At 39.0% G+C, this 12,675-nt stretch overlaps 1 protein-coding gene across 8 annotated transcripts in view; it reads left to right on the top strand.

Moving 5' to 3' along the window:
- Positions 1 to 12,675, top strand: part of LUZP1 (leucine zipper protein 1) — a 96,125-nt gene that overhangs the window by 58,236 nt on the left and 25,214 nt on the right. Inside the window, exons 2-3 of one of the 8 annotated variants that reach the window (XM_079147919.1) lie at positions 605 to 724; positions 6,374 to 6,473. The exons of 2 other annotated variants lie outside the window; for them this stretch is intronic. The gene's annotated coding sequence lies outside the window, so the exon portion shown is untranslated. Of the gene's footprint in view, positions 1 to 132; positions 725 to 5,638; positions 5,654 to 6,373; positions 6,474 to 12,675 lie in introns of those variants that run through there. 5 more of the 8 variants (XM_079147918.1, XM_079147917.1, XM_079147921.1 and 2 more) reach the window with 5 other exon arrangements.

The following is a 12,675-nucleotide window of genomic DNA, read 5'->3' as shown; positions in this document are numbered from 1 at the left end:
GTGTCATGGAATTGTTATGAGGATTAAATTTATTCACATAAAGTGCTGAGAATGAATGGTGCCTGGTACATGGTAAGAGAGAGTACATGGTAAGAGAGAGTATGTGCCCATTTTGTCACCATTGTCTCTCCTGGACTATAGAACCTGCCTCGTAACTGATTCTTTGTATCATTCTTCCTTCCATCTGTTTTCCATACTGAAGCCAAAGTGATCTTTTTGGAATGTATTTGTTTCACTCCTATTTAATAATAAAGTGATTTCTTCTAACTCTTTGGATAAAGACACAAATCCATAATTTGTCCTCCAAGGGTCTGCATGGTGTGACTCTCTCCATACCTCTCTCGTTTTCTCTTACCTTGTACTTTTATTGGTTCTTAGTTTTTCGTCCACATAGATTCACTTTTAGCTTCTCAAACTCACCATGCTCTTGTCTTGGAACGTTCTCACTAGGGGGAACCTTCCTAGACCTCCCTGGGTGAGTCAATTTCTATTAAATTGTATTCTCTATAATTTATGTTTAATAATAGGATTCTTTTTTTCTGTTGCTGTGTACTATAAATGCCAAGAATACAGAGTCTATTTCAACTCACTGTTTTATCCCTAGGGCTGACTTCTGAGTGTGATGCACTGTGGGCTTTCCTCAGAGTAAGATTTGATACAGAACTACCTAGAGATCTGTTATCATGGAGAGGAGAAAGCAAAATTTATAGCAGAAATAAACTGGGTAAGAATCTACTTTTCTTATAGCAGATCACTTATCTGCTATATGACTTCAAGCTTTGTTTCTTCTTCTTTATACAATAAACATGATGGTCTTTCTGATTAGGGTTACCTTGAAGATTAGTAGGTAACTAAAGCCCTTTTGGATCCTTTCTCCTTAGGGTAATTGTTGTGACTTGTTGTTTAACTACTTTTGCCATGCCTGTTATAATCTTTATGGTCACTTGACAATCCTAATCATAGACTCCTCGAGGTTAAAGGGATCCAGCATGTTCCTCTGATTCAGTCATCTTTCTTAAAGCAGGTGAATAATTAACAATTTTAGACATGTGGTTCTGTTGCTAAACCTCACAAACATGGGCTAATTGCAAGGCAGCCTAGTCTCAACTATGGACTACTTGTTAGGAGAGGAAACAGCAGAGCTAGGTGGTTCAAATGCCAGTTTTTCAAATAGATACACTCATCTCAAGTTATTAATAAATGCTCCCGAAAGTGTATGAAAGTTCTTAAGTCTGTTCATTCTACTTCCAGTCTTCTTATACTCTTAGTTCTCTGATAATTTTTCTTTGGTAAGTGAAAAGAACCTGATGCATAGCAATGAGATTATTGGATTCTAGTCTTGTCTCTGTTACTGGGTTTAAAAAAGGGCCACAAGTCACTTAAAGCTGTTCACTTTTGTGTCATATGAGGGATAAGATTATCTGTCTTCTCATCTTAAGGGTTACATAGATTGAAAAGTTATCCTAGGAGAATTAGGAGCACTTTCAGGTGGAAGACATTAAATAGCACCCTTCCATCACAGACAGGTATTGAAGTCTCTGTTATTGGCATAATTTAATAATTAATGATGACTTTTTAAAAGTTCTTTAAGATTTTTGAATAATTATATAATATTGAGGTATTATAATAAATCAAGTGAATTGACATGTCTTTGCTTTTGTCTTTTGGGGTCTGTTATTTATAGTTTCCTCAAGGACAGACAGAGATAACATGAACAGGAATGTTAAACTTGGTGCCATTGGAAAGGATAGTAATATATCATTGTTAAATATCATTTAGTCTGACCTTTCAGTTGACACATGAAACTGACCCAAAGAGTGTAAAAGACGTTTCTAGCAATATATTAGTGGTAGAACTGGGTGCTTCATTCCCCATGCAAGCTTTTTTACACTTAGAGGGCATGTTGTCGTGTTCTGTTTTGCACTTCAGTCAGAAATAGTTATTCTCAATTCTCTTCTTCCCTTGTGTGGGGAGAAGGGGTATGGAGGAGAGGATGAGAAAAGGGCTGGCCTTACCAAAATGACATGTCTTCTGTAGCTTATGTTTCTTCTATTTGTACTTAGACTGTGCTGAGGTCCAACATAAGTGACTTGAATTAGTGAAGGTAAGTCAGTGTCGGTGTTCAGGTTAACAGCTTCTGCCAACCCAGGTGGCACTGGCTTGACTCTTGCCAAGCTGCTGGCACTCTGCAGCTTCAGATCTACTGATTGCTCCTACCTGGGTCTGCCATCAGCCTGCGCCCCCCCTTATTTATTTATTTATTTATTTATTTATTGTAGATGGACACAATACCTTTATTTTATTTATTTTTATGTGGTGCTGAGGATTGAACCCCATGTCTCATACATACTAGGCAAGTGCTCTACCACTGAACCACAACCCCAGCCCCCAGATTAGCTTTTTGTTGAAGATACTGTGCAAGGCAGAAAAAACATCGAAGTCTCTCTTGGCAGTTTCCTCTGAACAATCCTGAATGTTGTCTCATCAATTATAGGAGGAAAGAAACGATTCTTCTTGCTCCCCAACAGATAGTGGAACATTTGATTTGCTTCCTGAGACTTTGGGTATTAGATTTAGCTTGGGTTTTAATTCTGATCCTGTGCTTTCGTTTTCCGCCTTCACATTTTCTCTACTTATATCTGGAAAACCCCAAGAGGTTTAATTAGTAGATGAGGGTGGACTGGTCCAACAAAATTGCCAGTAATAGCTTTTCTAACTCTGTGGTCTCAAGTTATTGTTTCTGTTGTATCAACATTTCTGATAACAGAAAGTAATCACTTTGTACAATCTGGTGAACACTTCTAAGAGTGGTTTTTCTAGAAACTGTTATTTCAGTTTGTATAATTTCTGTTTTTCTACTTCAAGCTTCACTCTTTCCTTTGTCATCTTCATTCTGTTCTTAAAGCCAATTCGTTGAATTTTACTCTATTTCTGATATAAAGTTTCTATTTAAAAAAAAAAAAACTTTTTCTATCTTACTTACTGTTTTTTCCTTCATTTTGAGCATGTTTTCTTTTACTTCATGAGCTCAGTTATAATAGCTGTGCCTTCACTATCCTTGTCTCATCGTCTCAACATGTCATCATTTTGAAATTGCCCTCTGGTGATTGTCCTTGGTGAATGAGTTTAATTTTTCTAGTTCTTCTTGTAATTTGGTATTATGTACTGCACATTATGAATGTTATGTTGTGGGGACTCAGGTTTCTGTTGATGTTTTTATTAGCAGGCAGCAGACTCAGAACTACAAGCTCTGTTACCAGCAATAGCAGGTAGTTCAAATCTCAGTGCATTTTTTGTTGTTATTTTAGTGCTGGCAATTGGACCCACTAAACTGTACTTTCATTTTTGAGACAGGGTCTCACTAAATTGTCCAGCTTTGTCCTAGAATATTTAATCCTCCTCAACCTCTCAAGTGGCTGGGATTACAGGCATGCACTATTGCACTTGGCTTCATTCCAGTTCTTTTGTTCTTAACTGAGGTCTTTGGATTATGTTGTGTGTGTGTGTGTGTGTGTGTGTGTGTGTGTGTGTGTGTGTGTGTGCGTGCGTGCATATTTCAGGGGTCAGGCTTTCTTGGGCACAATTTGCACACAGAACCTGGGACTCTCCTCTGGGTCTTGTCTTTCTGCTTCCTGTTATCTGTGGCTGCTCTGGGCTCTCTCTGTTTTCTTGTTCTTCAGGACTGAAAGCCTCGGATTTGGTTTTTAATTTGAACTTTAGCTGGACCACTCTCAAACCAGAGCTCCAAAGATGAGGAATTATTCATACCAGTTCCTTCTTCCAGTTTTCAGCTTCTTTCCAAAATTTGCCAGCTTTGTTCATTTTTATTGTGTTCTGTATTTTATCCAGTTTGTAGTCGTTATGTCTGAGGGGGTCATACTGGGAGCAGAGTTCCCCATAGCGCTTATACATTATAGAAGTATTTTGGGAACAAAAGAACTCCTCAGCCATGCTTAACTTGCTTTATAACCTTGGTCAAATCTTTCTGGGACTTACTTGCTCCTCAGGAAAACGAGGCAGTTGGATGGATTCTTTGTGATCTATAAGGGTTATTTCATCTTCGTTTTTGGACAGGCTGATAAGTGTATGCACACACCACCACCACCGCTGCCTTCCCCAAAAGTTACAATAGGCACCAGAAGAGATGCCTGCAGGAAGTGATGGGGTGGATCTCTAGGGTGGAAAGCTCTGTGAAGCACTAGAGTTGGATATTTACAGTCGTCCTGTGTGGTGACAGAGGCCAGTACACTGAGGATGCAAGAAGTAAATGACATTCATAAGGAAAGAAATTACCTGCTGCTTGCTTCTATCCCTTAGAAATGAGGAGAGAATGTAGACAGTTGAAAACAAATAAGGATCATTTGGAGTTCCTGTTTGCTTGACTTTGGGCAGTGCATTCCGTCTTGTTTTAAAGAGAAAGGCCCCCTTGGGTGTTAGTAATGTGTCAATCAATATGGCAATGGATGGTGGGCAGGAGGTGTTACTGTCACCTTTGGGCTATTGAGATGTTAGTGGAGATAAGCCAGAGTTTTTGTTTTTTTAGAAGCAGGAAAGGACAAAATTTACTAAATGCCTAAGGTGTGGAAGTATTAGACTCCCATAGGCCAGATTTATGGCATCATTTCTTAAGAGTTCAGAATTTTTATGTAGGTGAGATTCTAGACTATGCAGAGGAGGAGGTGTGTGCGCGTGCCTGTGTGTGTGTGTGTGTGTAAAGTGGGTGGGGAAGGGGTAGAGTGGATGGTGATAGGGAAGGGACAGAAGGCCTGTGGGGATTATCTTGAAGCTGTGTGAATAACAGTCACACTTTACTTTGACTGATGTTTTTACGGAGGGCACAGGAAGCTGAAAGTTTCCCCACACCCTCCCAAGCCATCTTTTGGGCGCTGCCCTCTGTATATATCTTTATACTTATTTTATAGCAGTCTTTATTGTGTATCAATAATTATTTTGGCTTCAGGCTTATTGACTTGAGGGCTCCTTTTGCTCTCATCTTTTAAACCGTTTGGGGGAAAGAAAAAAAAAAAAAAACTTAACATTTCTCCATCTTAATTCTATCCTTTTACCTACCTGGCGTGGTGGTGTACACATGTAATCCCAGCAACTTGGGAGGCTGAGGAAAGAGAATTGCAAGGTGGTGGAGACCAGCCTCAGTAACTTAGCAAGGCCCTTAGCAACTTAGCAAGACCCTGCCCCCAAAAATAAAAAAGTAAAATGTGCTGGAGATATAGCTCAATGGTAAAGTGCCCCTGGGTTCAATCTCCAGTACCATAATTAATTAATTAGTTAATTCTATCTTTTTAACTCTCTAGGAGAAAAGTCAGGGATGGATTCTGTTGTGTCTATATGTGTTTTGAAGGTGTGGAAATCAGATTAAAGAGACCAACAGTCTTGGAAAGAAGTCAAAAGGTGGTCTGCAGGGATGTGTAAGGGAGGGATAGGCGATCATGATGAAAGGAATGGGGTATTTGAATGTGAAGCCATGTATAAAAGCTTTAGGTCACCACTAACTGAGAAGCTACCTTTCCGTTCTTCCTCAGGACCAGCATAGACAGGAAGATTTGACCCAGATCTCCCATCTCTAGTAATGCTTCTCCAATTTAGTGGTAAGATTCAGCTCTCCTGTAGGTGGCTGCTCTTGATAAAACTGGAGGTAAGGTTGCACACAGAGAGGCTCTAATTGATATCTGGTGGTTCAGGTCCCTTTTGAGTACTGAAAGCAGCAGCAAAATGAGAGTCAGCATGTAAAGGGACTTTTGTAGTCAGCAAGACTTGGGTTTAAATCCTGACTGCCGTTTATTAGGCAAGTTATAAGACTTGGACAAGTCACCTGACTTCTTGGAATTTAGATTCTTTATGCATAAGGTAGGGATAACATTATCACATTATTGACTTATATAAAGCATAGTGCCCAGAATGTAGTAGATACTCTACAGATAAGTTATTTTTTCTTACCCATTTTCCAGAACATCTTATTTTTAGTAGAATCCTAACTTTACCCCCAAGTAATTGTATGACTCACCCTTTCCACGCTTCACTTTTTTCCCTTACTAAAAGGGCATTTATTGATTTCTGAGATGCTTCGCAGCTGTAAGATGTCATATAAATGTTTAGACTACTGGTGTATATATAGGTCTGTTAATTTAAGGAAAGACAGTTTGGCCCTGGGACCATATCATCTGATAGGAAAGGGGAAGTGTTCTGGGGCACTCCCCTCTCTCTCTTGAGAGACATAGCCAGCTTCCTTCATGGTCAAGATGTAGACTCAGCTCTTGTCTTTCTTCTGACACTGTCCTACATGTGAAGGTCTTTGGGTCAGCTCAGCCTTGATGTGATTTACCTGTCTCTTCCTTCCTTTTTATATTCTATCCAGGACAAGAGCAATTACCATTGAAAGATAGTGGCTGTTTCCAAGATTATAAACATTAGGGGAGCAGCCAGAAGACTGACAGAAAACTTTAATTTCCTAAATGGTAAGTATGTTGAACCATTAAGTCTGAGCACAACAGTAGAATTGGGTGGTTTCTGAATCCTCTACAAATTTTTACTACCACAAGGGAAGGGAGGAAAGTCGGTATTTGTTGATGACCTGTTGTGAAACAAACACTAGGCTAAGTACTTCACTTATTTTCTTCTTCATTCAATCAACCAACCTGATGAGGATAAAAATCTTGTGGAAGTTGACGGCCTTAAGAAACAGTCCTAAACTGCCATTTATTGAATATTTACTGAATGTGAGGCACTGCCCTACTTGATATACATTATCTCCCTTAATAATAACTCCAACCTGTAAGGTTCCATTTAGTGCTGTTATCATTACCATAAGGAAATGATCTTAGAGAGGATAAATAACTTCTCCAAGTTCACACAGATAGTGAATGATAGAACTAGATCTCACAGACAGTGCTATTATCATTTACATTTTCCTTTTGTTTTTATGGTACAAAGGTTTAAACCGTGAGGCCTTTGACTGAGCCAAATCCCCAGTCTTCTAGTGTTTTCCTTTTAAGAAAGTTACTTTTTTGATTGAGATAGTAACTGACTTAACCTTTAAAAAGCCTCTCAAAATAAACAGATTAAAAAAACTTTTGACCAACAATTAGTTTCTTTTTCTGGCCCTTTCAGGATTTCATGTGCCACTACTTTATTGGCTGGTGTCCACCAGGGCAGTGGAGAACACTAGAGAAATAGGACTGAGAGAAGGGAGACCTTTGAGCAGTGAGTAGCTGAGGAATAGTGGCCTTGGTTGCCACTGGCAGCTAGAGGATAGAGAAAGGTTCTTTGGAGGGAAGTAAAGCAATGGGGAAACCAAGGCTGAGTCTGGAAAATGGGAACCAGTCAAAGGAGTGACTGGACGTAAGGAAGAAATCTCAATAGACCTCTCACTTTCATGTCAACCCCTTGTAGGAAATAGGCACAATCTGTTGTGGGAGTAGTATATATATATGGTGAAATTTGGGGAAAAAAACAATCATTTTTATTGACAAACTTATACTTACCTATTTATATATCTTATTTTCTATACTGGACTGATGTTCTGACTATAGAAATTGACCACTTACTACAAACCTAGCACAATTCTTGGAACCTATTATACAACAATAAATAAAATAGAAAAAGTCCTTGTCATTATATGCTAATGGATAGAAACATAAATGACTAGCCAGATATAAGTAGATTCATAAATGACATCCACAGGTGATTGTGTTAAAAAGAAAAAAGGGTGAGGTGATAGTGATAGGCATCTTGAAGGGATTGCTGCTTTTTATAAGGTACCAAAGAAGGTGTCTGATGATGAAATTTTAAGATCTGAAAGACGTGAGAAGTCCAACCAGGGAAATATCTGGGAGAAAAGCATCTGAGGCAAAGGGACTGACAGGTGTAAAATCCCTAAGGTGTGAGCTGACTTACCATGTCTCAAAGACCCATGGGTAAGCCATATGACTGGAGAAGAACAGTAAGGAAAGAACAATCGGAGATAAGGAAAGAATGACAGCCTAAGATCATGAACAGCCTGACAGGGTGACACCTTTGGAGTGAATTTTATTCTAAATGAGTTGGGATCTACCAGAGAGTTTAGAGCAGAGGAGTGACGTGATCTGACATGTTTTTAGACTTATCCTGATTGTGGTACAAAAATAGACTATGGAGGGTGAGGAAAGGCCAGCAATGGTAGAGGGGAGACCAGTTAGGAAGTTTTTACAGTAATCAGTAGTTTGGACTAGGGGGTGGTATTGGTTATCCAGAAAGTAATGAATTTTGGACATATTTTGAAGACAGAGTCAAATTTTGATTCTCCCTATAATGATGTTTGATTTGGGAGCTTGAGGGTGTCATTGGAAACTTGACAGTGATTCCTGGTAAAATTTTAAAATCGATTAAGCAAAAATGAGAACACAGTGATCCCTAGAAAGGCAGCTTGTGTTTACTAAGTTAGTTCTGCTAACTAATAACAATTTTTTTTTTTCTTTAAGGTTTGCCATGATTTTATTTAAACTATAAAATTAGTACAATTTCATTGTGGAAAGATAATAATGGTAGGCCAAAGCAAAGCAAAAATCTCACTGTATAGAGAGGATTACTATATTGTACTTTGAGATACGTATAGAAAGAGGTCAGGGCATTTCATTTTTGAAATGTTTCCTAGTGTGCAGGGTAAGGAAGAATATGCTATAAAGCTAATGTGTCCTGAATGCTAAAGTCAGGTATTTAATAGTGTTTTCTCATGTGAATCCAGCATAAAATGTGGACCTGGCTTTGGAGCTGATTGAACACTTGCATGCAGGTGTTGTAATACCAATTCATGGATAGGGGTTTATCTAGAGAAGCATTTTTTTAGTGACATTCTAGGGGGTTATTCTTGGTTATATTTTCTTTAAAAATTTCAGTGTCAACTTAGATGAAGATATAGATAAGACATGCATATCAGATTTATAAATATTAATGTTTATAAGCTAGAGTAGAAAATATTTTGATAATGGATTAAAACTAAGAAGTTAAAATATAAAACAATAATTTCAGCTAAAACTTATATGATACTTTATATGACTCGGGTACTGCTTTAAGCACTAGTCTATATATACACCATATAACTAATTTACACTTACATAACCCTAAAGGTAGTATCATAGCATAGACAAGTCAAGTGACTTACCCAAGGTCATATAGCTAGTAAGTTAGTAAAGTCAGGATTTGCATTTAGGCTTTCTGGCTCCAGAGACTAATAATCTTTAATCATTATACCATATTGTCTGCAAAAGAAATAAGAAGTAAAGTTATTTATTTTAAAATTAACTAAATCTAACAGTTTGAGGGAAAAAAAGCAATATGAACCTACAAAGCTGGTAGTGTGACTACCAGATTAGCTTTTTCAGTCTTGGGCTTCATTATTAGAACTGGATAGACCAGATCATCTTTCAAATCCACCTCTAGTTCTTTACCTCATCACAACTGCCCTGGTTCAGGCTCATCTCTCTCTCTCTCTCTCTCTCTCTCTCTCTCTCTCTCTGGCCCATATCTCCCCTCCCTCCCTCCCTCCAATCTTCTCTCTTGTCTCCTCTCTCTCTCTCTCATTTTTTTGGTACTGGGGATTGAACTCGGGGGCGTTCAGCCACTGAGCCACATCCCAGACCTACTTTGTATTTCATTTAGAGACAGGGTCTCACCTAGTTGCTTAGCACTCACTTTTGCTGAGACTGGCTTATGAACTTGCAGTCCTCCTGCTTCAGCCTCCCTATCCGCTGGTATTACAGGGTTTCGCCACCACACCTGGTTCCCATATTGTATCTCTTGCCTAGACTGTTAAAATTGCCTCTATGTTATCCTAGCCAATGGTCTTTCAGAATGCAGTTCTGATTGTGTTACTTCATATTTAAATTCCTTTGTTCAAAACAGGTTCCAAATTTGCTCCCCATATCTATTTGAAGGTATATCAATGTGCTTTAGAGGACCTACATGATGGTGTTTTTAAAATTTTTTTCTTCTTTTTTTGAACTTGAGTTTGTTGGCTACATTTAAGAGATTTCATATGAAAGTAGGGGCCAATCTCCCCTCTTAGCCGCAGTCCTGTTAGGCCCCTGACATTTGCTTATTTTACTGTCCTGATCTCTGTGATATTTGTGTTTGCAGCCTTAGACATAAAGGCTAAGAATGTTTCGTAGATGTAGTACCCTGATCTGAAAACAATCCCCTAAATGTAGTTTGGCTAATACAGAATACAGTAAAACTATTATCTTCATTTTCTTACCAAACATTTTTTAAGGTTCCCACATTAAAACATTACATTTGTTTAGTGTTCAGGACAGTAAAAGGAAGGTAGCACAGCCCCTGCTCTCAGAGCTGAGAGCCCAGTAGAGGAAGACAAATACATGAAGTAAGTGTCACGGGTGCAGTGATAGAAGTATTTACAAAATTTAGGGTGGTGCATTTCTTTGGGGGGGCACAGTTTGAAAGGGCTTAAGAAAAGATGTTCATCAGAATGGCACAGTGGAGGCTCAGAAGAATGGGCAGAAGGGAGATGAGGAAGTTCTAAGTGTTCCTTAACATTACAACCTTAGCCTTTGCACTTGCTCTGAGGTTTCAAGGGCCTCAAATCAACCACTCAAACTTTATCAGGTATTTACTTTCCCCTCCTCTTGTGCCTCTCATGTCAGCCAGGCTGACTTACTTTAAGTTTCTCAAATGCATCATTTCCCCCACTTCTTTACTATAAGCAATTATTTTATACCCACCATGTACCAGGTGCTGTTTGGGGGCTGGGAATAGAACAGTACAAAGGATCACAAACACAAAAGACTGCATTCCTTACTGCACAGATCTTACATTCTGGTAAAAGAGGCAGGCAGTAAACAAATTCACAAGTAATCAGGTGGCTAAATGTGCTAAGAAGAAAAACAAGTAAAGTGTCTAACCATAGAGCTGTCCAAAGTTGGAGTAAGTTGTCCCGGAGGGAAGTGAATGTCCTTTCTGTCATTAGAAGTGTTTGAACAGGAGTCGAATGACTACTTTTGCTTGATAACTTCTGCACTGAATTGGAGGTTGAGTCAGATGATCTCTAAATCCTTCCCAATCCGAAGAATCTCAATGTTAGTTAAGCTACTAACCCTGAAATTTGCATGTCCAAAATACATGAGTTTTTGATTCTAGAAAAGTCACTGAAGCCTAGAATTAAATAGAACCCTCAAGAAGTGGTAGTGAGATATGCTTAGATGGCCTAAGGTTTTAAAATGGGTAATTAGATGTGGTCAAAATTAAGCTATTTAAAAATAGCACTCTGATTTTCCTGAAGAGCAGATAGCAAACTCAAACTCTGGCCTGCAGTCCTCCTACTTGATTTTGTAAATAAAGTTTAATTGAAACACACTATGTTCATTGACTTGTATATTATGTATGGCTGCTTCACACTACCATGTCAGCGATGAGTTGTTGAGACAGAGACCTCAGTCCTAAGGTTGTATACTTATATATCAAACGAGAGAAGTTGGCCGACTCCTGCTTTAAATGATTATTAGGAACAGGAAGTAAATCATGGCAGCTGTGCTGGGAGAAGGGGCAGGGCAGGCTTGATTATGTTCTACTTCAGACCTTCCTGAACTGCCAGGACAGGAAGAAGAGCCAGTTTCTAAAATTCTGGATAGCACCACTTGGAACCAAGTTCAAGAACTTTGGCAGAAATGAGCCCCACATGAAAGATCATTGCCATCTTCCTAGCTGAATTGGAACTGAGCAAGACACGGGTGTGAGAGAAGTTGGCATTAAGAGATGAGGCTGTCCTTCCCTTTCTTTACTTTCCTGTGATTATCCGAGGTAATGCAGTTTTCTTCCCAGGTGCCACCTTCTAGTGTGTATGTATGGTGGTAAAATGTGCTAAACAAAAATAGGCTGGGTAAGAAGGCAGGAAGCAGAAGGATGTGCGCTATGTTACGTGAGGCGGGAGGCAAAGCTTCTTTGTCGTTGCTTTGTAATTGCCTATGTCTTCTGATTCCAGAAAGGCAAGGGGGAGGTCTTGATTTTCTCATTCTAGCACTTTGCAAAATGCTGGGTGTATCATAGATATTCCCGAAATATCTGCTAAATAATGAATTTTTTCAGGGAGTGAGGAAGGTACTAGGAAGAAAGGAGTCTACCTCTTCCCTTGTGGATGGTCCTGGAGGCAGCAAAGCCTTTCTCTGACTCTGCTTAGACTCAAAAGATAAGTGGCATCCTAACCCTATTCTGATCTATTCCCTTGTTTACTTTGGATAGAAAGAATAATCTTAACAAGTTGCTATTTAGGAAGAGTCTGCCTGGTGCAATTCACCAACTTACCTTAAGGATTCATAGGACTTTTCAAATAAGTTCATTGACTATTTCTTGGTGTTACTATGGAGGTTGGTTGGATTGATATTGTTTTGTGTTTTCAGGGGAAGGAACTCTGAGACATAGAGAAGAACCATGAATATTACACAGTGTAGTGTTATGAACTTTGGAACTAGACCTGTATTCCCTACTGGTTATCCTTCCTACTAGCTGTGTGACCTGGGGCAAGTTTGAAGGGCCCCATAACATTATTGTACAGGCTGAATAGAGTAATAGTAATAATAGCTACTGTTATCGTGACTTACGTACGGTTTATTCTGTTAGGCCCTGTATATGCCCAAGGATTGCCATATTGTCATTGTATGGATGTGACACAGA

This window comes from Sciurus vulgaris (assembly GCF_902686455.1).
Source record: "Sciurus vulgaris genome assembly, chromosome: 1".
Taxonomy (NCBI): Eukaryota; Metazoa; Chordata; class Mammalia; order Rodentia; family Sciuridae; genus Sciurus; species Sciurus vulgaris.
The sequence above is the reverse complement of the archived record's forward strand: the minus strand, read 5'-3'. Positions and strand labels throughout refer to the sequence as shown.